Source organism: Lissotriton helveticus, chromosome 1_1, assembly GCF_964261635.1.
Source record: "Lissotriton helveticus chromosome 1_1, aLisHel1.1, whole genome shotgun sequence".
Lineage (NCBI taxonomy): Eukaryota > Metazoa > Chordata > Amphibia > Caudata > Salamandridae > Lissotriton > Lissotriton helveticus.
This window is the reverse complement of record NC_136057.1, coordinates 393,031,227-393,056,275: the sequence shown is the minus strand read 5'-3', so window position 1 is coordinate 393,056,275 and position 25,049 is coordinate 393,031,227. Positions and strand designations below refer to the sequence as shown.

The 25,049-nt window shown below is 43.0% G+C and overlaps 1 protein-coding gene across 1 annotated transcript in view; it reads right to left on the bottom strand.

Annotated features, from left to right (window-relative positions):
• The window catches only part of TEAD4 (TEA domain transcription factor 4), a 479,147-nt gene that overhangs the window by 367,329 nt on the left and 86,769 nt on the right, over positions 1–25,049 (bottom strand). The gene's annotated exons all lie outside the window — the stretch shown is intronic.

Below are 25,049 nucleotides of genomic sequence, written 5' to 3'. Positions count from 1 at the left end.
GTCTCTCAATATATCTTGTTTCCCAAAACTCAATTGTCTCCTTCTTGTCCACTTATCAGCACTCTTCTACTGATGATGAAAACACCATGCTCCCCTGCAGCCAAATCGCAGCCCTGTACCTATGAAGCCAAAAACATGGGCATGGTATTCATTTCTGATACAGCTTGTAGCATGGGGTTGCACAATGGTTCTTAGAATCACTTGAAAGTACGGCCAGTACAGAGGTTTCAGTGCACTGGTGTCCACGCACCTTTCGCCAAATGTGGTACAGACAAAGTACCCACGACCTATTGTGTCAGTTGTATAATAGCGAGGTGACAGTCACACATAGAGCACAGGTGGATTTCTTGCTTTTACTTTCTTGCATATAATTGATTTCTCTCCATGATACTTCTATACTTGATCTAGTTGAATCTGGGTTCATAACAAAAAGAAAATAGTTTTTAACATATACTCACCTCTTTGAAAAAAGGCCACTTGACAACATCTAATGTTTTCATGTAATTAATCATGATGTATACTTATTGCTGTTATGATTTGCTTGTAGATTCACCAGAAATGCATTGGGATTTATACTAACCACGCATGTTACTTACGATTGACATTTGAAGGCCAATGAATTTTTCTTGAGAATCACACAACTGAATTTAAAAAAAAGACATTGATAAAGCAACGGTGTGACGGTGTCAACAGAATTAATTAGGATACTCCAATTAATTGATGTGTTGCTTTTAACTTCGTTGAAAATTTTGTTTTATGTATATGAATGAATTACACTAAGCTGATTATGTATTAGACACTCTTGGGGTGCTTTGTAGTAGTGCACATTCTGTCTAAGACTTCTGTCCTAGTTCTTCCTTTCAGTTTTGAATCAGGTGGTTGAGAAAAACCACCTCAGCAGGTGCACACTTTAAATTCAACAGTATTTGTTTCTACTGAATACACAGTTTAGTTTTGAACACATGAGTGCAACACAGCTGTCTTTTTGTCCTTTTAAATTTCTAAAAGTGGCATTTTCAGAACTGCAATTTAAAAACCAACTTCACCATGTTGTGTTTTTAAATTGTGTGTCCAGATACACCAAATTTGATTTTCCTATCTTGTCCCAATGGGAAACTACACTTATAAAATGTTACAAGATTGTCCCCATGTTAACCTATGGAAGACATATGCCTTATAGTAGTGAAAAAAGGAATTTAAGAGTATTTCACTGCCAGGGCATGTAACCTTAAAAGTACATGTCCTACTTTTTAAATAAACTACATAATGCCCTTTGGGCTGTCTAAGGCCTTACTTAGGGGTGACCTATATGTAATAAAAAGGAAGGTTTGGGCCTGGCAAGTGGGTTAGCTTGCCAGCCCAAAATGGCAGTTTAAAACCGCACCAACAGGCTCCGCAGTGACAGGCTGGAGACATGTTAATGCGCTATTGAAGTGGGTGGCACAATCAGTGCTGGAATGGATGATACAAACTGATAGCCTACGTACTGGGCTACATACTGGGCTAAACAAAATGGATGAATGATCAGGCCTACTGTGACTTCCCTGCCATATGTAAATATGTACCCTTGCTTATCAACTGTTATATGTGCTGCACGAGCCATTCATGGCTGCTAAATGGGATCTCCATTAACCATTCATGCATTGTTGCGGATAAGCGCTCCCCCTTAACTTGTTATTTTTTCTGTCCTATAATTTCCTTAGATGGTGTCAATTTTGTATCTAATTACTCTTTGCCTCTTGCTCTACTGGATTCAGATTGCCGATGTGCATTTCTTCCACTTTCACCTGATTACTTTGTGACTTTTTCTATCCTTTCATGTTTTATTTATGTGTTATTCTGCCGTCATTTTATTGCCACCAGACGCAATTTACTTTACGTTAGAATTATGAATAGTGATAATTCTTCATGACCTTTGGTATTCCAACAGGGACTATTTTTTCTGCATTCATTTGCTATTTCTTTACTGCTTGCAATGTTCTTATACTTATGAACAACCCAAATAGATTGGATCACTCACAATCCCTGCACGATCATGAGTCATTACATGAATTTACCATGACGCCTTCCCCTTTCAATATGTCGACTATTCGCCTGCAGGGATGAGTACCTTTTTTACAAGGTCTGAGCGTACACCCAATCTGTCAGTTCCGGACTTCCGGCCCAAGCATAATTCCGCCGCTCCCTGCCTTACGCGCTTTAAGGCATACCTAGCTTCCCCATCCACGGAGCTTCTCCGTTTTGTGACCATGCCTAATACGGAATCCTCCTTGAGGGATCCTCCACAGATCCGTGCAAGGTTATTCTCAAATGCTCTTGTATCTACACCCGAGCACTCTAGGACTCTGCTGAGCCTTCCACCGACCCAGCCTTTGTAAGTGTTTTTTCTGAACATTATACCAGTTTTGCCATGTTTTAGGCAGAGAGCACATGCACCTTATCACTGGTTACCAGTGGTAAAGTGCAAAGAGTTTTAAAGCTAACAAAAACAAACTCAGCAAAAAGTGAGGAGGAAGGCAAAGGTTTTGGGGTGACCATGCAGCAATGACCATTTCCAACACAACCCCCCTCCTGCCTAAAGTCAGGGTAGACTAAACAATACCTTGATGGACTTTCCTGGTTAGGGCGATAGAGCATGGACAATGGCCCAAAGCAGGGGCAGTTGCCAGTTCTAAGGCTCTCTAAACCCAGTGGAATCCTTCTGTCTATACTCTCGGAGCCCACTGAAGTGACCCATGTGGATTCACCTGTGGACTCCATCTATGCAGCACCTAACCTTACTTTGCTCACAGTTGCATCCCAGTATGCAACCAGTACCACCATAGCCAAGATGTGGCGTGGTCCATTCCACGATTGGGGTCATTGTTTCTCCAACTAAGGGAAAACTGACCACAAGGCCATCAACCAACAGAGGCCACTGTTAGCTGTCAAGACCCAGGCCACACAACCCTTTTCCCACTTTCCCTCCCATCAGTTCAGGGGTGGTATCCTACAATTGGTCACCAAGCCCAGGGTTTGCACCCAAGGCTGAACAGGAGACAGGGGTGGGCTGTTAGGGTGCTTGTGGCGGCTGCCCGTCCCAGTTCAACTGACACCAAGGGCAACTCATTCCCCAGAAGGCAATTTATGTCCATTTGGAGACTAACTAGGACCCTCCTCTGGGTCAAGTCAAAGTCAAAGGATCTTTATTCGGATTGTAAAAACATCCATAAAAGTACACATAAAAACCGACAGAATAAAGTGCATGTATAACATTTGGTTACAAATTCATAGCAATACATCATTTTTCCTGTGCAAAAATACAATCATTTGTGCAAAATATGCAATAGACAAGCAAAGTGCAGAAATGTGCATGATATCAATTACTCAGTCAGTTAGCATGGAGGCACGGGACCGAACGGCAGCTTTAAAAAAGCAGCTCATTCTAAAGATGGCCTCGTCCGTTTTCAACAATGACAGTTCTTTAAAAGCTAATTTAAAATCCAGCAAAGCATGTTTTCGGCAGTACGGTATTATAAAGTGCAAAGTGAGCGTTCTGTAAAAACCACAGAAAAAGACAAAATGTAGCAGACTTTGTTTGCCGCCTGTGTTACAAGGGCAATTTAATTTTTCAACATTTTTGTTGAAACCTAGGGGGAAGCTGAGTAAGTTTATGATGCTTCCGTCCCTAAACCGGAATAATAAGCTCCTATTCCACCTGCCAAGCTTTAGACGAAGATAGCCCTGGGGCAAAGCAGATGGTTTGTCAAATTGCTCCATAAGGGAAATATATCTAACTGTGGATGGCTTGGCCCGATCACATATTAACCTCTCCTTGCGATAATAATCGTAAAGGGTCTTTTTTAATATGTTCTTATGTGTATGGTTAATCAAATGTGGTGTTGTAAAAAGATGGCCGAGCCCCACATTGGATAAGCTACTATCCACAGCCTTAAGCCAGGGTATAAGTTTAGCCCTTTCACAATTTAAGCAATCATTGATAATATCACGTGACAAGGAGGCAGCAGGGTTACACCAAATTTTTGTCCAAAATAGTGGGGGTCGAGATCTTATAAAGTCCTCAATGTAATGGAGGTTAAGTTCTCTATGGCAAATGTGGGTTGGTGCACTAATCACCCCCCCAGAATCTTCCGACAGAATCTATTCTCTTCAGACTGTAGTTGGGTACAGTTGGAATAACCCCATATCTCGGCCCCATATGAGCCGACCGGAAGGCATTGTGTTTTGTAAATTTGTAACAGTGACATAATCACGTCTGCCTGATGGGGTTGGCGAAGGGAAACTAAAGAATTTATGGCCCTGCTCATCTTGTTCCTTCCTAGCGCTACATGTGATTGCCAGGAACCAGTATTCGAAAATAGCAACCCCAGGTAGGGGAAAGTGCAAGTGCTTTTTAGGGTGTTGCCCCCTGATTGGATATGGCTTATTTTGTAGCTTTTAGGCCCACAGGACATTATAAAAGATTTTTTTAAATTGGTACATAGTCCCAAATCTGCCATGTAATTGACAAAACCCAAAAATTAAAATTCGCAAGGCATTGGGTGTGCGGCCCATAAGGACCGCATCGTCCGCATAAAGAAGTGCAGGGACAGGTTTACCTTGGACTTGCGGAACATCATTAGTTATTTTGGCCAGGGAAACACTCAAGTCATTTACATACAAAATAAAAAGCAGGGGGGCCAAGACACAACCCTGTCTGACCCCCCTGCCAATTAAAATATCATTAGAAACTTCACCATCATTGTTAATGCGGACTCGTGCTTTCAAATTGCTATGAAGATGTGCAAGAAAATAAACTAAAGTTTCGTCTAAACCATAATTCAACAAGACAGACCATAAGCGTGAACGATTAACAAAATCAAAAGCAGAACTCAAATCCATGAAACCAAAATATATAGGGGATCTTTTAGCAATCGTGTATTTGGTCATGAGTAAATTTAAGTTCAAACATTGCTCCACCGTGCCAACTTTACTTCTAAAGCCTAGTTGGCAAGGGTGTAAGATGGAGTTATCTTCAGCCCAAGTACTAATTCTGTTAAAAAGGACCCTACCTAAGACTTTTAGTGTGTTGTCAATTAGTGATATAGGTCGATAGCATCCGGGGTCGAGTCTATCGCCTTTTTTAAATATAGGGACGATGGTGCTGCATGACCAAGTTTCCGGGACAGTGGTGGCAGATAAGTTATTAAAGACGTTGCATAGCAGGGGAGCCCTCCTCTGGGTCACCTCCGAACCCCACTCCAGGGATACCATGGCCATAGGGCTTTAAAAGTCCTCCCTACTGGCTGGAGTTACTCTACATACCTGACTGGTGTACTGCTCTGGTGAAACTAGCCTTTCCACAACCATGCTCAGGCTAGCCCCGGTGTCCTTCAGAGCAGTGACTGGGACCTCGTTCACTGTCACCTGGAGGAAGTGACAACTCCCACCCTCAGGGATCACCAACTCACCCTGTAACTTCACCTCCCAGCTAAGTGAGATCCTAGCATGGTCTATGACCAGCTCCTGGGGACTTCTTACCCCCTACGGCCACATTGGTCACCCCTGAAGAGGTGCCACCAGTGGGTGGTTTCTTAGGACAGACAGAGACCCCTACTTGTGTACTAGCTAGGAACACTCAAAGCAGTAGGATTGGAAATGGGGTGCCTGGGCCACCGCCCATCAGAACCTCTTCACTGTTTTTCAGATGGGGCATGGGAGCCCTCTATCCTCCCTTACCCTGTGACCTGTCTGTGTCTGCCTTGACCTCCCCATCACTCTGTGGGGGAGCCTGAGCCACCCTTCTTTTTTGTCCCTCCTAGGTACCTTCTTTTGGTCTTTGGTATGGTAAGCAAGGTTTTGGCTCAGAGCTGGAAAACAAATACTGAACATGTGCTCTGTTGCAAACAAATAATACAGCCCCTGGTAATCTTTTACATCCCTACCCTTCACCCAACCATCCTGTGCCTTGCAAAAGGATTCTACACAATCCAATCAGGTCTGTTGGGATAGCCTCTGACTGTCCCTGAACTCCTGTCTGTACTTCTCTGGGGTCAAACCAAACTTCCCTTTTCATGGGGAGGATACTTCATCCTGTCACTCCCTTCTAGGCTCAGTAGTGTCCCTCCCCTCACTAGCGATATGCCTCCACAGACTTGCTCCCCAATCTCCCTAAGGGACCTTATGCATCTATAAAGCAATGTCACAGGCCTCAAACCATATGCCTGTGTTGTCTCCCACTATAAAATCAGACAGCAGTCCCTCGGGTATGTGGACCCTCCTGTCAGAGAGCACTGCAGAAATTCTGCCACTATCGTGAGTGGACTCAGCCATCCTGGCTTTGGTGTCCAGCTCCCTCAGGCTTAGCTCTTGAGCCAACCTCGTTTTCTTTTCACCATGGCCAATATCTTTCTCTTCTCCTCCTCCTCTACGGTCTGCCTTCTCTCCTCCAAGGTTCTCGCTTTATCCAACTTGAGCGTAGCCTTCTCCAATTTTAATTTACTCTCCTCCCTCCGGTCCTCCACCTTCTCTGGAGACAGGCCTTTAGGGGACAAGCTGCTCCCTGGCCTGGGGGGGAACCATCTCTCCTTCCTGTCTGTTGGCCTCCTGTCCCAGAGGCAGTCCCAGATTCTCCATTGAATCCTGGTCCTGCTCCTCACCATCCTCTATCTCCTCATCCTCTGTGGTATCACGTAGTGAGTCCTTAGATTCCAACAGGGCTCTCAGCACCTTTTACAGTTCGATCTTCTTGGTGAGGCCTTCGGTAGGAACCTTGAACCCCTTGTAAAAATCCTTCTGTTGGCTCACAGTGTAATTCTCCAGCTTGGTCAACTCAAAATCCATGTTTGCAGGTGCAATTATTGGACTTCCAATCAGAGGTATGCAAAATCGTCAGCCAGGGAGAATAGAAAAATGAAAAATGCCAAATTGGAATCAGAGACAATTGATTTGAATTGATATAGATGTGGATAGTAGTGTGCACCAAATAACTGTAAGGTACTGCACAAACACAAGTCGTATCCTCACCCCAATCACCATTGTTAGAAATTTGGTTTCTAGTTGGCAGAGGTTTGCACCCTGTCCAAGTAAGGACCACACTGATTAGCAGTGGTAAAGTGCTCAGAGTTCTAAAGCCAAGAAAAACTAATTCAGCAAAAAGGAAAGGAAACAGTCTGGGGTGACCCTGCAGAAAAGACTATTTTCAACAGTGACTGAAAGAACACAATTGTAAAGTTAGATTCCAGTTACAAAATACAGTTATAACACGGCTGAGATATAAATGTATTCCATCTGACCTGACCTATAATGCTTGCCTGTGACATATACATTTCTATCAGGACCCAGACATACTTTACAACTTGTGGTATACTAGCTTTCCTGCTTCTTCAAATGAATGGCCTTGCAATGCCAAAGATGGGAGATGAAGAGCCCTGGATCAGCCAATTAGACCATGTATGCCCGAATAGGTTCTGTAGTATCTTTCTCCATTCAGAACTGAGGACATGGAAGCCGTTCCATGCAGGTGGCCTGGGTCAGCAGATGGCTGTGGAAAGGAAATTACAATTGCCGCTCCTAGGGCTCAATTTGGAGGATCAAGAGTGGCACAGGAACGCATCGGATATCTTTCCAAAGCTGATAAAAGGTTTCACAATTTTAGAATTTGGGGCTATGTAGCCTTCTGACTGGTTTAACACTACGGAGCATGTGCCAGTGGGAGGATGTGTATGACTGCTGAAAAACTGAGGGTGCTAAGTTGGTGAATGTTATCAGGATTAACTACATTTTACCACTAACGCCTGCTTGATTTACTCTTTAAAATGCTGAGTCTAAGGCAAGAATATACCTGGAGCCAAAAAGGAAAGACCTCCCTATCTTCTGGACTGAGGAGTTCCAGGTTGCCTGTCCTCCTGGGCCCTTGACACAGTTCATCCCTGCTGTGCCTAAACGTCTTCTGCTTGCAGCATTTTACTCCAGGACAGAGGTTCCAGACACTCTCTGATCCACGGGGCCAGCAGGAGTAAGAAGACAGCTCACCCTCTTGCATTTTCCCCAGAAGCTGGAGGGCGCAAATGTTCTTCAAATAAAGGACGTTGTTGCTGGACGAATTCCAATAAAAACAAGCATTGGCATAGCCAATAGGTCTCGCTTGTGGGACCTTATAAGTATTTACTTTTGCAGCACAATATCCGATTATGCAACTCGGATATTGTGCTGCAAAACTAAATACTTATAAGGTCCCACAAGCGAGACCTATTGGCTATGCCAATGCTTGTTATATAGTGCGGACAACAGTAGTGATACATGAAGCAAAAATTACAAGTGAGCATGTTACAAAAGCAAACGTTACGTTACATGAGACAATAGTGACAGTTGTGCAAGTATCAAGAGCAAACAAAATACAAGAGGTAGCAAACGATATGTTCTTAGAGGAAACAAGCTTCTCGGCATTGCTGGTTGGGGGAGTGGGGGGGTGGGCGGGGGAGCAGCAGGCAGATGCGAGTGGAGCGCGCGCTGGAGAGGGAGGGGGTGGGAGGACTAGGCAGCGGGAGAGAGTGAGAAAGGAGCGCGAGGGAGGCGTTTTTAGATACATGAAGCCAAAATTACAAGTGAGCATGTTACAAAAGCAAACGTTACGTTACATGAGACAATAGTGACAGTTGTGCAAGTATCAAGAGCAACAAAATACAAGAGGTAGAAAACGATATGTTCTTAGAGGAAACAAGCTTCTCGGCATTGCTGGTTGGGGGAGTGGGGGGGGTGGGCGGGGGAGCAGCAGGCAGATGCGAGTGGAGCGCGCGCTGGAGAGGGAGGGGGTGGGAGGACTAGGCAGCGGGAGAGAGGGAGAAAGGAGCGCGAGGGAGGCGTTTTTAGATACATGAAGCCAAAATTACAAGTGAGCATGTTACAAAAGCAAACGTTACGTTACATGAGACAATAGTGACAGTTGTGCAAGTATCAAGAGCAACAAAATACAAGAGGTAGCAAACGATATGCAATAGCATATCTGAGGGAACACGGCCTGGGGGAAGCTGGCTGGGGAGGGGGAGGAGAAATGAAAGGCAGGCTGTGTTTGCGGGGAGAGAGAGGGGAGGTGCTGGTGTGGGAGGGGGGAGGTGCTGGTGTGGGAGGAGTGCTGCTACGGCAAGGCTGTGTTTGCGGGGAGAGAGAGGGGAGGTGCTGGTGTGGGAGGGGGGAGTTGCTGGTGTGGGAGGAGTGCTGCTAGGGGAGGAGAAGCCCTGGCCGTGAATGCTTGTGCATGTTCACGCCGGGCTGAAACCCCTTAGTTTGAAGAGGATTTTGCCGACATGAATTCGATCCTATCCATTCCTGCGGAATGGGACAGGCTCGACCTAAAAATGGGTATTGGGCATTTCAGGCGGATATGGAAGCTGAGATGTGGGGGAACCCCATGCAACAGAAACAAGTAGACTTGAAGTATGATGCGCCAGCCCTTATGAATTTAGGATTTTTCTTCAATATAGTACTGCTGCCAAAACGTGACGAAAAACTTGAGACTTTGCGAAACACATTCCACAGGAGTTGTAGGGGAACCTGCAAACTCTTGCCAAAAAGGCTGTAAGTTAAAACGCTTCAAACTCAACATTAACTTTCCCCCTCCCCCTACTGGGGACTTTTGGCAAGATATTTGTAACTAAAGTGGGATTTCCTGATCATTTGGAATTCATGACGTACAGAGCCCTCCGGTTTGCTCTTTTAAAGATATTTTTTCCAGCACAAATGTATCCAGTTTCCAAGCGGGAGCAGCTGTGAACTTGTATCTATGTTCACTGATGTGTCAGGCACAGAAAGCTAAGTTAGTATACAATAAAATACAGTAGCATTTCTCATACAATAATATCGAATACCTTTTCTGATGCTTTTATATTTGCTATCTTTTGTTTACTTTATAAGCAACATCCAATATTTATCACTTTCACTAACATTGGCCTTCCAAATGCTTTACCTTTTTCTCTTGGTTCGAACATTTTAAGTTATTTTTTTCTTAAATGTTTTCTTCTTCGTACAATGTTGCCACATACAACATGTTTTCTCTAAGGAAGACCATGTAGTTTGAGCCAAGCTATTAAGAGTCAAAGATTTCACCCAGAAACCTGTTTACCTTTGTGGTTCAAATACTTTAGGCCTTGTCAGTGTTTACATTGTAAATAAATAAGTGCCAGGGCTCATGTCTGGGGGCCACTGAAGTTTGCACCACACATTGTCCCTACCATGTTGCCAATGATAGTAACAATTCAACTCCTAACCATGACACTCCTACAAGTGTGACAATTCGGACAATTAAAGGCCCCCCCAGAGCTATAAGAATGGCTAGGTCGGCAGGTAATTGTCATTTTAAATGTTTATTGAATTAATAATTAACTGTTGTTATGGTAATCTCTAAATTAGCCAGACAGTGCCACATTGTGGCTGACTGACACAAGCGCCGGTGTTGACAATTAACAGCAATTCTGTTTGCAGGGTCGAAGGAAATAAATTGTGAATCTGTCTTGCAATCTCAACTGGTTTGACTAGCCGCAGATTGCCAGGTTCAAAACTGATTGCTATTTGAAACGATCTTTTCTGCAGGGTCTTTTACTCCCCACCACATTAGCATGGCTGGGGGTTCCGTGGCAGACAGAAAGACCGCCCGCCGCTTTTCCGCCAGTAGGCAAGGGCGGAAAAGGCCTATAGTATTGTGGTGGTGCCTTGCAGGCACCACCATCCATATTATGATGTGGGCTGTGTTATGCCTTTCCATGGCGGAGACTCCGCTACGGAAAGGAATGCAGTAATAGCTTTGGGGGCCCGTAGAGGGCCCCCGGGGTGGTGGGGGGCTGCACTTGGGGGGTACCCATGGTACCCCCCTACATTGGCATACACAATGTGGAATGCACCTCGCGGGGCCTGTCACGTTGTGCATGCCAATGCACAACATGAATATTTGACAATGTGGCGGGTGCTGCACAAAGCACCGTCCGTCACAATGTTAAATATGCGGGATGCGACCTCCAGGGTGGCGGTCGCATCCTAATTGGCGGTGCGGGACCGCCGTACCACTGGCAGCCGGTCCCAGCAACGCTAATGGACCCCTTGGTGGCTTTACTACTGGATGCTACTATGCTATTATTGCAGATTTCCTAACTATTCTGTGTTTGTTTTGATGTTTTCTGCACCTAGAAGCTGGGGAATTGGATTTGTATGTACTATACAAATAACCAATGCAAGACAAACCATGCAATGCAAAACAACATGCCTGCCTTGCAAACAAATAATTTCACACCCACTAGTCCAGAGCAATTACTTACCTCATGGTTTTTGTTTTCAGTTCTATTTCACTGCTGGTATAGTTGAGTTTTCCATGTATTAGAGCCATGGAGTACGATTGTTGGACAGTAAAATTATTTCATGCTCCAAATGTTACAGAGTTATTCGGGTTGGATTTTCACACATTCCAATACGCCGTTGGGATCATGGTTTGCAGGGGCAGCTGCATTTCATTGCAGCAGTAGCTTTGCTAATGTTTTTCTGGGGAAGGAATGTTTTTAATGATTTTGTTTATTTTTTCATTTTTTGTAGGCTGCTGTGCAAAAAAAAAAAAGAAGTGGAAAAGGCATATGTGAGGTGAAGAGGCTGTTCCTAACTCTGTGGGGAGGAGTCTTTAGGCAACACCAGTCCTGCAGGCTGACCCAGTAGTTGGGACTCGATCATGAACCTTTAAATGAGGTAAGAGAAAACGGAGTGGTCACTTGGTGAGATTTCAAAACTCCATGTGGCATAACTGCTAGGCCATCAAAGCATCTATTAAGTGAGCCCCCCGAAAGGGCTGTATCAAGGCATGTTGTTTTTGCAGGGCATCTGCTAGTGGAAAATCTTTAAGCATACCCAGAGTATGTAGTAAGGAGCCACAAGGTTACTAGATCCTTCTGTGAGTTGTGTAACATAGGGAACTACATCAGACATACCCTGGTAAAAAAAGGTATTAGGGTTTTTTATATTTTAGACAAAATTTGAATTACACCAGCATATTTTACATAACTTTGCATTACGCTTGTTATACTAAATTGTGCCATAGTGTCAATAACATTCAATGGCATGCATACAATGTTATGACACTTGTATACGGTACTGCTTGCCACCCCACCAAAGTTGTTCTAGTAAATGATTCTGTGATATTATGCATAACAATGCTGTTAAAGTTGAAAATATGTATAACCTGCTAAAAACAAATAAACTCAATAAAAAAAAGATAAATTATGCCACTGTGCCTATTTGCGTAATTATGTAATATTCAGGGTACACATTTTCAGCAAATGCGCCATTTGTGATAAAAATTTACAGCGAATGCACAGGAGCAACAGAATGTGAGCAACTGTTAAAAAAGTGCTTTTTGCACAAAATGCAATCTTGTCCTAAAAATTGCCATGAGGAATGGATTGCCGAGATATAACCTGTTAACAATAGTGTGCCAACGACGCACTGCACCCTGTATATGCCAAACTCGCAATGAGATCTCTGTGCAAAGTCGTGAATAAAGAAAAGTTAAAAAAAACATTGACACGAGGGTGCATTTAGCACTAAATCATAGAGCTAAATGATGGAGTTGCATTTCACGTAAGTCTGAGCAATTTTGTCAACATTTAGTGCAGTAAAACAAAAGTAAATTATGTGAATTTCGCACACTACTAGTGTTTTACACTAGGCTATCTCAAAGATGCACGAGGGTGCAAAGCAAGCAGTCACAGTAACACTACGAGTTTGTTGGCTGATGAAGGGGCCAATGGGGTAATCAGGGGATTTGGTTTATAAGGAATGCAAAAGGAGTGCATCCACTACATGGGCATTATCAGAATACTGTAGGGATAACAGAGTTTACATAAAGCCACACTGCACGGTCATCACGGGCAGGAAGTTTACATAAAGCCACACTGCACGGTCATCACGGGCAGGACTACAGATGTACACGTCACCAGCAAGGCTTTCAGGCTACGAGCTTAGTAGGTAGAGAGAGCATATTGAAAATCTGTCAGGAAGGGAATGATGATATGAGAGGTAGGAGGATGCCAGGTAAGTCAACCATTGTGTAGGTACAAGCATCAGAGGCAAAATGTTCAGCTGTAAGGATGCCAGTGAGCAGGAGGTGTAGGAGCCTACATGAGAGGATCTTTAAGCTTGTAATGGAGAACGAAGAGAGAGTGGCTAGAGAAAAACACTGCAGAAAAAGCTTTGAATGCATCAGGAAACAAGCACTGGCGTTGCCAATAGGTTTCGCATTTGGAAAGTTGGAGCTATTGGTTTTGTAAATTACATTTTATATTTATATATCGTTATTGGCATTGTCAATAACAATATATAAATATAAAATGTCATTTACAAAACCAATAGCTCCAACTTTCCAAATGCGAACCTATTGGCAACGCCAGTGCTTGTTTAACTTTATTAACGGACATTGTTTTGACTAAAAGAAGGAGTTGGGGAGAATTGGGTAACTATTAACACATGCTCACATGCTCAATAAGGTCAACATGTTTCTGCCACGAGTAAATGCCTATATGCATTTTTTTGCTATCATCAGAACGATCGAATTCTATTGCAAATATGTATAAGTAAAATTCTGTTTGGAAAAAGTATAAACCCCTGGGAACCTACAACCTCAAGCCCTCTCACTTAAGGAAAGCCAGGGGTGAAGCACAACACCTACTATATTGATCAACTATACTGCCAAGTTTCTAAAATGAGAAAAACAGGTTTCTGTTCATTGTCAGATCAAACGTAACGCTGACTACAGATCAACGCATGTCAGCGAATGCTACTCAATCTCCCTGGGTAAACCTAAGTAAAGGGATGTTTTTTGAGAATTATAGACAGTAGAACTGTACTTTTATGATTGTCAACCTATGCCTATGTATGGGTGTAGTATCGAGTTAGGCAACTCTTGGTATATAGGGTTTGTTTGCGTTGTAGTAGTAAGACTGTATGTTCAAAAACATGTTCCTGGTCATATCTGTTACAGAGTAATGAGGACCGAGTAACAGAGACAAACAGAATATCGGCCATCATTATGTTTGTTCCAAATTCCTTTAAGGCATTCATAAAATAATTTAGTCAGTCAGACCGTATTACACCAATTGTTGCAAACGTGTCTGAATATCAGAGTACGGTGTACTGGGTTGCTGTTACACTTCTAATATGCTGCATTGGCCCGGTCATGTCTGTTATATATTCAGGCGGACAGAGGTAACGGACTTATTTATACTGGTCGCAAAAATACCTAATAGTGTCCCACAGTTTACATTTACAGCGTGGCAGACCATAAAAAGTATCCCTATGAAATGTTCTGGGAGCTACTGAACGATGCATGGTATTAGGGTTGGGGGGGCGCAACTAGGATCAAAACTATTCCTTAACCCTCACTAAGATTTTTTTATTTATGGCGGGCGGTTTGCTATAGCTCCAACTCAACCTTAAAGTTTTAGAGCTCTTTACATGAGCACCAGCTCCATTACAGACGGACCTATTCATTTTTAGACACGGGTGGATTAAGCAATTTGCCCAGACTCACATGATGTTTGATCCTCCCGCCAAACTCGAATCTGGTTCTCCAGCTCAAGGACTGCCGCTTAAACCGTTAAGCCTCACACCCTCCAAGCTCCAGCTAAATTGGCAGATGCGTTTACCTTGTGTGGCGAGTGACGTGCGCACAGGGTCAGGATTGGTTCAAAAGCACCAACGTGTGTGGCGCGCAAGGGATACCGACTGACAGAATATGCGTAAAATCTGCATTACGTAAAGGCTTGCCTACCAGTGATTGGTCTTCACCCGTGCCCGAATCAAACACTAGAACGGGACGGCATAAACGTGACCTTAAAATCAATAACCAACAAGTCAGGTCCCGGGCCGCGCTGTGATTGGCTGACGTCACGGGGGTGTCCCGGGCCGGCAGCCAATCACAGCGCGGCCCAGGAATGACGTCACGGGGGTGTCCCGGGCCGGCAGCCAATCGCAGCGCGGCCCGGGACAAAGGGGCGGGGCTTAAAAAAAGCACCAGAAACGCCCCCGAATCGTGTTTTCGAGAGAAAGCGCGATTGACAGCCTCTGTCTCCCAATGGCTAGCCTCCATTTATGGAGCTAGCCAATGATAGACAGAGGCGGTCCAAACATCCCTACTGAAAACAAAAGTTTTCGATCTGGGAGGGGCTTTGCCCCTCGCCAGGTCGAAACCTAAAAAGGAATGTTGAGCACTTCTCACAAGGCAGAGGAAGCAAAGTGTGAGGTGTATAGTAAGCTCTTAATGGAGAAAGTGGCAGTTTGTGGAGTTGTGGGCAAGAAGGGGCATGAATTATAGCTAAGGAGTTGGGTAATAAAAAGGAAGCACAAAAACGTATAGGAGCACTGTCAGGGGTAAGTACATGAAGAAGATATTTTGGGAGAACTTAGGGGGTCATTACAATGGCGGACATACTTCAGTCCGTCTGCCATCGTCACAGGGATTGAGACCGGCAGCCTATATGGCCGTGGTCCTGCAAGTGCAATTACAATGCGACCGCCACTGTGGCGGTCGCATTGTGCATTTTTACCATTGCAGCGGGTGCTGCTGGTTGCAGCACCCGCTGCAATGGTAAAAATGCAGGTTTTGCATTTCCTTGCACCACGTAGCAGGCACCATGCGGTGCCTGCCACATGGTGCAGGGAAATGTTGGGGGCACCATATGTGCCCCCCAAGGGGAAACATCCATTACTGCGTGGACTTTTCTTTGCGTACCGTTACTACGCAAGCGTTAGTACGCATGCGATGTAACAACGCGTCACCATTAGTATGCTTGCTGTTACATCGCATGCGTACTTACAACGCATGCGTAGTGGGCGGACGCCGTTTTTGGATGTCGTTGCGTCGGCCATTGGCTCCCTAGGTCTGCTGCTGCGGAGGAGGACGTAGGAAACCGGAGGAAGCAGGAAGGGGGAGAAGATTGGAACCATGCGTGGAAAGAGGTAAGTGGGGCTGTGTAGGGTCATGTAGGGGCTGTGTAGGGGAGTGCAGGGTTGTGGACTTGTGTAGGGTTGTATTGTTTTAGGGTGGTGTCGTGCAGGGTAGTGTTTGGGAGTAGGGACGGTTGTGTAGGTGTAGTGTAGAGTAGTGTATTTGGGTGTAGGGTAGTGTAGAAGGTAGTGTTTAGGTAGTGTAAGGTTAGTGTTTAGAGTAGTGTTTTAGGGTTTAGGATAGTGTTGTAGGGTTAGTGTAGTGTAGGGTAGTGTTTTTGGGTGTAGGGTAGTGTAGGGGGTAGTCTTTAGGTAGTGTAAGGTTAGTGTTTAGAGTAGTGTTTTAGGGTTTAGGGTTGTGTTGTGGGGTTAGTGTAGTTTAGGGTAGTGTATTTGGGTGTAGGGTAGTGTAGAGGGTAGTGTTTAGGTAGTGTATAGGTAGTGTAAGGATTGGGTTCAGGGTAGTGTTGTGGGGTTAGTGTAGTGTAGGGTAGTGTATTTGGTTGTATGGTAATGTAGAGGGTAGTGTTTAGGTAGTGTAAGGTTGGGGTTTAGGGTTGTGTTTTAGGGTTTAAGGTAGTGTTGTAGGGTTAGTGTAGGGTAGTGTTTTAGGGTTAAGTGTAGTGTCATTGGGTCGTGTAGGGTAGTGTTACAGTGTAGGGGAAGGACTTTGGTGTAGGGGTAGGGTCGTGCTGGGGGCAGAGTTTTAGGGTTTTGGGTAGTGTCGGGGGTTGTGCAGGGTAGTGGTTAAGTGTAGGGGACGGACAGGGGATAGTTGTATGATCACCAAGTAGTGGTATGCTTAGAAAGGTTAGGCGAAGTAAAAGTAAATTAATATCTTATTAATGCATTTGCGTAGTGATTGAATGCTAAATAAAATTATGCGAAGTAAAGGCATTTGCTATGTAAAAACATCGCACTAAAAGCATGCAAAGTAATGTCATGCTAAGTATCGTCATACAGCCTCCCCCAAGTGCACTACTTGAGTGCCCCTGCTTAAGGGGGGCCCACCCCCAAAGTACTTCCCGCCAGCCTGTGAATGGCGTTTGAACCGCCATGCACAGGCTGACGGGGATGCAGCATCCTAATCTGGCGGACGGTGCCTGCTAGGCACCGCCACCATTTTGTAGATGCAGTGTGGGTCCGACAGGCAATAATAATGAGTAACTGTGTCTTACCCATGGCGGACGGACTTCCCGTCCGCCAGCAATCGGCCTGCCATCCTTATCTGGTGGGTGGAGAATGGCTCCACGATGGCGGTGAATCCGTCACCGGCTGGCGGCGGATTCACCGCTATCATAATCAATCCCTAAGAAAGAAGCAGAGATAAACAGGTATAAGGAGAGTACAAGAAAGCATACAGAGGAAAGGAAAAGGTGGGGGAAAATGAAGAGGAGTATCAGGAGAGGAGAGAAAAGGGTGACAAAAAAGGATAGATGAAGTGTCATGCAACCAATGAGGTCATGAAATCTATGAGAAGGATTTTTTCGTGAATCTGTAAGGACGCATGCAGGATCCAGGACCCAAAATGACTCAGATGAAAAGTTGATCTATTACTCTAACCCTGCCCAATGTGCTGTTTAGCAGTTATTGTGACAAGTACAGGATTGCAGTAGAGAATAGATGGCAATGTAATACTTATCGGGTTTAATTAACTTTGCTGCTTAATGATTATGGGCTTCATTTGGTCTTTGGCAGAGCAGGAGCCCAGCTGTAAATCAGACACAGCGGATGCAGGCAGGGAAAATAGACAACGGTCAGCATGTGCATCAGAAAACTCCATGTGCATCAGGGCCATTGTATTTTTTTTATTTTTCAGAAGAATTCCAAGCAGGCTGCTACAACATGTATTGTAAAATTGAATATTCTAGGGAATATAGTGGACAGAATATAGAAAGGTAAGTGCATTTAGGAAAGTATAGATTTACTATTCCTAACTCCACATATATGTACCCTGACGAGAGATATATATATATATATATATATATATATATATATATATATATATATATATATATATATATACATATCGTATATGTGGGGTTAGGTACAAAGCATCTGTACTTATCTTTTGATCTTTTGTCATTAATGTTGTTTGCAAACATATAGTTTAAAATATCGATATTTAGGTCTCGTTTACGCAGCGCGCAAGCGCTGCTTAGGATGGACCCTTTTGGTTCGGAACCTCCCCAAGATGTGGAATGTGGAGTTCTTGTGAAGGGTAGGAGCTTCTGCTGTGCCAGTTACAGGCACTAAAATCCACTCCCTCTAATGTCTCTGTAAATTCTACAAGCACTCTCGTACAGTAACATTCTGTTCTAGGTTGTAAGGTCTGCACCTCCTCAGAGCACATGTGCTACTCACCAAAGAAGCTGTAGCAGAAGAAACACTTATTATATGCATTGAGCCTTTACCTGCTTGAAAATCTGTGTGTCCCAACTACCTCCCTAGCAGTGTTGTACTTGTCTTCTAAATTTGGAAAAAACGTCATGAACTAAAAGTGCTTGAAGCAAATATAACGATTACAGGCCCCCACAGATTTGTCGGACACTGTAAAACATAAAATATGCACACACCTATTATAGGAATTTTATACAAAAATAAAAGGTTATTTATTGTTGCATATCTATTAGTTCACTCATGCAAACACTTGAAACATTGAAGAGTTTTGCATGCATAACAGAAGGCTAATGTGACTTTAGTTGATGCTTCTGTGGTACAGAAAACAAGCATAGGCAATAGGTCTCGCCTTTGGGACCTTAAAAGTGTTTAGCCATGCAACAGTTGTTGCATCAAGGATATTGTACAGCATAACTAAATACTTATAAGGTCCCAAAAGCGAGATCTATTGGCTATGCCAATGCTTGTTTAAATAGTGTTATGTATTTTAGTATATATTTTAAATGTATGTGATATATTTTTTTGTATACGTATTGGTTATGTTTTTTAATATATTTGTTACATTTTTAGTAGTTATTAATTTTATTTCAATTACATTTTGCATTATTTAGTTCCGTAGTGGGTTGTGGGTTTATTGGGGAGTAGGGTGGGAAATAATTTAAATATAATAAACTAATGAATATAATTATTTATTCATATATTTTTAATTGAGATTTTCTAATGTTATTGTGTTTTTAATATTTTGGGGCAAATTTTAGGTGCAGATTGTGGGGTGTATAGGGGTAAAGGGTGGGAAATAATGTATTTTTAAATAATTATTGGCTAATTAATATTAATTAATTGACAATTAATTACGACACTTGTGTAATTAAATGTAGGTGTTGGTTGTGGGTTTATAGGGGTAAAGGGTGAAAAGTAATTTATTTTTAATTAATTAATAATTAGTAGTTAATTAATATTAATTAATTAATTGACAATTATGATAATTGTAGGTGCAGGTTGTGGAGTTTATAGGGGTAATGGGTGGGAAGTAATATATTTGTAATTATTAATAATTAGTTGTTAATTAATATTAACTAATTGACAATTATGGTAATTGTGTAATTAATTTTAGGTGCAGGTTGTGGTTTTTTGGGGGGTGATGGGTGGGTAGTAATTTATTTTTAATTAATTATTAGTTGATAATATTGATTCATTAATTGATATTTAATTAATGTAATTGTTTACCTTTTTGTGTGTGTGGGTTTTGGGTTTATAATTAGTTTAGTTGTTAAATACTATTATTTAATTAATTGAAAATGTTTTTTCAATTCCGTAATTATTTTTTTTTACAGTTTAATTTTCGGTGTGGGTTGTGGGGATTATAGGTCTAAAGGGTGGGAAGTTAATTAAATTATATGTGTTTTAATTTGTTTTTTAATTAATAGTATTTGTTTAATTGATAAATATGTTATTTATGCAAATACATGTTTTTCGATGTGGGTTGTGAGTTGTCTGATGTTATAGGGTAGGAAGTAAATAGACTAAATGTATGTATTAATTGATGTTTTTGTTAATAAATAATTTTATTTTGTGTTTATTATAATATTTGTGATATGTATTTAACATAATATGATTTTTTTTTAAATATTAAATATATTTATATTCATAACAGTTATATACTTTTATTTACTTACATTTTTTAGGGGAGTTTTGTTGATGATATTTTGTTTGTTTTCAATTTTGAACTGCCTGGAGTGAGAATAGTAAATGTTACCCCTCCGCAATCCAACACTTTCCCTACTGTTGCACTCACTGGAGTGGGAATAGTAATGTTTATCCCTCCGCTACACAACACTTACCCTACTATTTCACTATGGAGTGGTAATAGTAATTTCTACTCCCCTGCTATCCAACACTTTTGCTACTGTTGCACTCACTGGAGTGGGAATTAGTAAATGTTATCTCTCCACTATCAAACACGTTCCCTACTGTCCAGCAGCTCAAAGTGTGTACTGCAACTCCTGTGAATCACTATACTAGGTCGAAGATAAACTCTATCTCCACCAATCGAACATCAACCAACCAACACTCAAATCACAGAAACAAGAGACTTCTATCATGATAACCCCGACCAGTGCTCTAGCTCACTAAGATCTGTGTAAAAAGGTGTAGTAAAACCAGTGCTTAATTTGAGCCAGTGGTTTCCGGTGCTGAGCACCGGCATTTCATCGGTTTCCGGTGCTCGGCACTGGTACTTAATTGTCAACACTACACTTATGACAGTCTGCCACATGGTGGCGCTGCTCATCTAATTTAGAGAGGAGCAGAACAACGGTTGTTTATTAATACAATATACATAAAAAATGACTAATATCTGCCTCCCCAACCATGTCTTTAGCTTTGGTGGCCTGGAATAACATTAACTGTCAAACTTGCAGGCGAGAAAGATGGTTAATAGTTGTTTTGGTACCGCCATTAGCAGCGATGTCAGGGGCGCAGTGGATGGTGCAAGCTGTAGTAGCCTCCTGGTCAGGGCCCTGTCACATATTATTTTACAAATTATGCTCTGAGTAAAACTGTACCCGTAATTACACATGCCTCCAGATGGAACAACAAGAAAAACCCTGTGGATTTCAGGAATGGTGAGACTAGTGTGTTGTCACCTATTTGACCACCTCATAGGTTACTAATTGGCCACTTTTTGATGTGTACCACATCTGGAACCTCAGCATCATCCTGCAGGCCTCCATACCCTGAGCATCCTACCTTAGCAAGCAGGGGTAGGACATAGGATGACCACCATAGGGGCAAGAAATGCGTCCCTCCTATTGACATGCTGGTTCACAGTGGGCTCATCTGCCACATTCATAGAGTTCTGTGAATGGTTCTCAGTGTTGCAGTAGCAAAACTGGTCACTGGTGTTCCACAGACTACCCCACAGATGCAAAGACAGCTCCACCCAGCACCATCAGGTGCAGCACGGAGATGAAGGATACGCACTATGTCTGGCACTCAACCAACTGACTGTCCTATAAGTACAATCAGCTGGCTGAGGTATAGATAGCAATGGAAGCAGCTCTTGAGAGCCTGGCCAGAATCCGTGCACTTGTAAAATTGGTATTTTATAGCCCAGCAAAGCAATGTCATTAAGACACCAGCCTCATTTACTTACTCCCTCTCCCAATACTGCCAGGTCTACCTGTTTAGGGACTGGAGTAAATCAGAACTTGGTGAATTTGGAACTCGCTTCCTCCAAACCTTTGCGCTGACTCCTTTTTCCGCATTTTCAAAAAAGACCTTAAAGCTCTTCTCTTCCAAAGACACTTTTATCAATAATTGTGCTTGCCTAGCTCCCCACCACACGCCACATGCCTTGGCGTGACACTGACTGTTTCATGACACTCACTGGAGAGCTAGATTGACCTTCCTCTTCAACTATGTAATTATGTAACATGTATTTATTGAACCTAAACTGCGCCAACTTTAGTTTGCAATGTATAATCCTTAGTAAATTTCACCATGAATAACTGTAGTTGTTGTGTGTTTTGTCACCTCTACCACGTTACTTGGAATGTCTTATGTAATGTACTTTGCTCCATAGTAAAGTGCTCTGACACCTTTGGGTGAAGAACACATTATATACCAAGCATTTGCAATGCAATAGGTCTCGCATTTGTGAGAGTTGGGGCTATTGGCGTTGTAAATGATAATGTTTTTTACCTGTGTGTTTTGTTTTGGAGTTAAAGGGATGTATATGCTGTGGTCTAGAGTGGAAATATGCAGGTTGTATTCAAATTGTTAGTTGTATATTTGTGTGTTGCCTAGTGTATTTGTATAGTGGAATTGTATGCCATGGTGAATAGATAGTGGTGAGAGCTGCAGAGACTAGACAGAGTGTAGGGAGCAGGTATTGAACTTGAGACAGAGGAGCAGAAATATGTATGAGAAAGATAGAAAGAAGGTGACATCAGGTAATTGACGCATAAAGAGTGAACTTTTGTGTATGCCGAAGACACCTTAAGAAAAGGAGGAGAGCGTGGGTCAGAGGGACAGAAAGTTTGAAAAGTTATGGTATAGAAACTTTGATAGAGGCAGAAGTAGTGTGTGAGAGAGCAAGATGGTTGTGTGAGAAAGAGTACAAGAGATAGAGGGACAAGTGGAAGGGGCACCAGGGCGAGGCAAGAGGTGGCCTAGCGCACAGCGTGAGGAGGTATGGGGAGGTAGCATGTGTGAGTAGGCAGTATAGAGAGGAGACAGTTTGTGTGAGGGAGGGATGAGAGAGGGCAGTGGTATTTTGAGAGGAGAGTGGGTAGAGGGAGTGCGAGAGAAAGATGAGAGGGGAAGTGGGTATGTAGGGGAGAGGTGACTGTCCACGTGGGACAAACAGACGCAGAGCAGTAACAAAAACTGCCTATTGAGCAGGAGCAATACACATTTTACACTGACGGAGTACAAACACACTGATCCCTCTACAAGTGAAACATTTCGAGGGAAGGGATGTCGTTTGCTCAGGAAAAGTACCCCTCTAAAAACTCAAAAAGGCACTCATTTTGACTTTTGAAGGCCTGGTGTGGGGCTGCTTGTGTTTCCTGCACTAGAACAGGCTGTTGATGCAAAACTAGGCCTCCTCTGTGGGCATGAAGCAGCCAAAAGCACACCCAAAAACTCCTCTGCAGGGACAATTACAGATAAGACCATCGGACCAAAAGTCATACAAAACCAGCAAGGCTGGTGCGTATTTCACACCCAATAAACCAAAAGACAAGTAAACACAGCAGGGAGTAGAAAAGTAAGAAAATGCGAACCACAAAAAAGATGCAAAACACAGACACTACAGTAACATGGAGGCTGCACGGATTTCACAGCACGAACAACATGAAAAAAAGAATGTGCCCCTTGTGTACACCGCACAACATACACCATAAACGTTCACTCCATGGAAGTAAGTTTAGATGCTCAGGGGGGCAGAAAGAGCCACAAACCTCCCTTGCTCGGCCACTCACCCAGACATAGATGGAGTTGCAGCCCGGGCCCAGGGTTTCAGAAGGAGCAGAAAAAATAAGGTCAATGTCCTGGCTGTTTCGAAGCGACGAGTTCTGCAGGTCTGACGATCATCTCTTGTTGTGCTGAGGGAGAGATGTTGTTTTCTGTTGTCAGAACCCTTAAGCCTTAGATATTTTGTGGCGAGGGGGAAGCTCAGACCACACAAACCTCTAATAGTGAGAGAGGCTGATATTATTAATTTTCAATGTCATTTCACTTAATAAACACGATTGTGCACATCTCAGACAGCGCCACATGTGGCAGACTGTCACAAGAGCTGGTGCTGACAAGTAAGTGCCGGTGCCGAGCACAAAAAACTGCTGGCTCAAATTAAAGCACTGGCTCCTTATACAAAGTCATATGAGCATTTGCAAAGATAATTGGTATCATAAGATCTAAGGAGTTTGTCAATGTTTTTTTAGCCCGAAAAAAGAATGGCTCTGATGCAGTCAGAGCCGACTGCTCAAAGGGCTTTTTTTTCCCTTTTTTTTTCCTTTCCGCCATGCTGCACGATAATCTTTCCGTTGTACTACATGGCTCAAAAAGAATCTCTCTGTCGTTCTATCTAGCTCTGTCTGTCACTCTGCCTCTATAGCTACCTGCCTGTTTCTGGTGTCTGCCACCTTCTGAAAGGGAAAAAACGCTGTTTGCCATGTGACCATCATATTTCTAAGCGCTGTTTTCCGTCTGTACACTGCCTAGGTAGGGGCATCCTATGGATGTACGGGTCCCGGCTAGGGTTGCGCGCAGTGGTCAGCAGGGGACGTCGTGTGCACAGAGGGCTGCAGAGAGCACCTCACAGCTCGGGTGCATGTCACGCATCAGGGGTGAGCTTTTTATGCACTGTACCTTCGGTAAAACATTCCTTTCATACGGGATAATTGTACACTTTGTCACCAAACACTAACTTTTATTATTGTTATCGATGAGGGTATTTTTTTTATATATACTATTATTATGATTTTATTATTATTGTTTACCTAACATATGCGTCGCTATTGTTAATATTAAACGTCCTTTCTGTTTGAAAAGAACGCCTTACACTATCTTTCTCAGCAATATTGTATAATCAAGATTATTTCTGACGAATAAATATTGCTTCGGTAAATAATGACTGTATTAAAAAGAATTTGCTCTTAATCATTTCCCAATAAAACGTGTTTAAAGTGCATGTTAAGCCCATCAAGGGGAAGGGAAATGACGACATAGACACTCCCGCGAGTGAAGATAACAGCGTGGGCACAGTTGGGCGACTGGGCAATGTAGCGATCTGTAAATAATGACTATATTAAAAAGAATTTCCTCTTAATCATTTCCCAATAAAACGCATTTAAGTGTATGTTAAGCCCATCAAGGGGAAGGGAAATGACGACAGACACTCCCGCAAGTGAAGATAACAGCGTGGGCACAGTCGGGCGACTGGGCAATGTAGCGAGCAACAGTCGAACAATTACAAAATATATACACAAAACGAGAAAGATATAGAGAAAAGGATAGGGAAATGCAGAAAGAACATGATGTCAGTGTTTACTTGCTTCACCCCGTGAAATGGATCCCCAAAAAATAATGAACAATCCAGCGAATGGTGTGCGCGCACCACAGGAGACGTGCTTGACCGAAACCACGTGACGGCCTATTGGTGTCTATTTCGTGCACCAAGCGCGTAATAG